The following is a 2553-nucleotide window of genomic DNA, read 5'->3' as shown; positions in this document are numbered from 1 at the left end:
CTTGCTATTTCGATGGCCACCTGGTGGTATGGAATCAGGTCTCGATTTCTGACTTCATACTCTCCTCGTATTTGATTAACCACCAGTTGAGAATCTCCAAAAGCTTCAAGGTATTCGACCCCCAGCTCTTTGGCGAAATTAAGTCCGATTATTAATGCATTGTATTCAGCCACGTTATTAGAGCATGGTTCAGTCAGTGAATATGCTCTAGGCAAGACGTGCTTTTCCGGGGAAACTAAAACGACCCCCACTCCTGAGGAGATTTTAGAACATCCGGGTGCACTTGCCACGTTGGTTGATCGGGAAGCCCCATCGAAGTACAATTGCCACACTTGTTGATGTGAGGTGGTATTAACTTCGTGAGTTTCATCTGGCAGGTCGTCGTACAATTCGACTACATCCTTCGTAGGGTTTTCTGCCAGAAGGTCGCAAATAGCTCGTCCTTTAACAGATTTCTGCTGTTTGAAGTACAAGTCATATTGCGATAAGAGTAAAGCCCATCTGGCCAAACGCCAATTCATGGAAGCCGGTTGGGTCATGAACACTCGGACGGGATTTATGTTGGAAATGACATAAATCGTCTGTCCGACTAAATAATGTCGCATTTTCTGAATCGCGAATACCAAAGCGAGGCATTCCTTCTCAATCATCGGATAACGAGACTCAGCTCCTACCAATGTACGACTCAGATAATACACAGCTTGCTCGTGACCGTTATCGTCGTCTTGTGCAAGTAAGGCACTTAACGAATGGCTCGTCGCTTTGACATAAATCAAAAACGGCTTGCCCGATTTCGGTGCAACGAGAATAGGTGGATTCGCTAGATATTTCTTGATATCTTCGAATGCCTTCTGACATGCTTCATCCCAAATGAACGACACGCCTTTCTTTGCGAGTTTGGAAAACGGTTGACATTTTCCGGACAAGTTCGATATAAACCGACGGATATATGCTAATCGACCTTGCAATCCTCTGAGTTCTTTAAGATTTCTTGGAGGCTGCAGTTCGTTTATCGCCTTCACCTTATCAGGATCAATATGAATACCTTTTGTGGTGACGACGAACCCAAGGAATTTACCGCTCGACATTCCAAGGAAGGATTTAGTCGGGTTCATCTTTAACTGATGAGTTCTCATAAGTTCGAACATTGTCTTCAGATCGTTAATGTGGTCGTTTTTATCACGACTCTTAACGACCAGATCATCAACGTAGCATTCGACGGTCTTCCGGAGATGCTCTTGAAATATTTTCGTCATTGCTCGTTGATATGTAGCACCGGCATTCTTTAAACCGAAAGGCATAACGGTATAACAAAAGACGCCAAGAGGTGTTCTGAAAGCTGTATGCTTTTCATCATCCGGATGCATCTTGATTTGATTATACCCAGAAAATCCATCCATGAACGACATTCTTTCAAACCCGCATGTGTTGTCGATAATGACGTCCGTAATCGGTAGGGGAAAATCATCCTTGGGGCATGCTGTATTCAGATCTCTGAAGTCAATACAGATTCTGATTTTTCCGTTCTTTTTGAGGACTGGAACGATATTGGCCAACCATTCAGGATGTTGTTCCTCTCTGACAAAACCCGAGTCAATTAGCTTCTTAACTTCAGCTTCTATTGCCTCCATAATTTGCGGACGAAACCGTCTTTGTTGTTGCTTGACAGGTTTAGCATCCGATTTTATGTTAAGGGTATGCATTGCTACATTTGGGTCGAGTCCTGGCATATCTTCGTAGTTCCATGCGAAAACGTCGATATACTCTTTAACGAGGGCAATTAATTCCTCTTTTTCATCTGGTGGAAGATCACCGCTGATAAATATAGGCTTCGGATTATTTTCGTCACCCATATTAACTTGAACTACTTTATCCTCGGTAGGAGGTTCTCTTTGCTCAAATCGATCACCGTATTGGATATTCATGTAATGCATCCATGGATCTTCCCAAACAGGTAACTGATCGTCTTCTTCTGTTGTGGAAGGGTCAACCGTCGCCATGTTCGACATTACCACTCCTGTCTATTAATTGGTTAATGATCTGTTGGCCATAATCGTCATCGGATGATGAAGCATAACCCAGACCCCTATTACGACTGTAATAATTATCTGGTTTTCCTTTTGGTACATAGGCAGGACGGGGTGGAACCCTAATACCTTGACCAAAATAAAGGCCTTCACCAAGCGAAAGGTCATAGCCTTGGCTCGTCATATAATCATTCGCTTGAGAACTATACCGGGAGAAGTGTCGCCCGGGTTTTTCTTCATCCGAATTACTGTCTAAGAAATGATCTGGAGTAGGGGATGGTTCCCCTTTTCCAAAGACTATCTCTTTTTCACCCCCTGTCTTTGCGGGTAGGATCACAGTTGTTCCGCATGAATCTTGGAGGTGTTTCGTCGTCGTACAAGACGAACGAAGCGGCATATGTAGATTAGGGTCATCATATAATTCCTGCATTGCATCATCAAGACAATGCGAGTACTTTAAATCATGATTTATTATTTCATCAGCAAGCTGCCAGTTACAACTTTCGTCTGACGATTCATCACCGTC

This window comes from Asparagus officinalis, chromosome 4 (assembly GCF_001876935.1).
Source record: "Asparagus officinalis chromosome 4, Aspof.V1, whole genome shotgun sequence".
NCBI lineage: Eukaryota > Viridiplantae > Streptophyta > Magnoliopsida > Asparagales > Asparagaceae > Asparagus > Asparagus officinalis.
Note: the sequence above shows the minus strand (reverse complement) of the source record.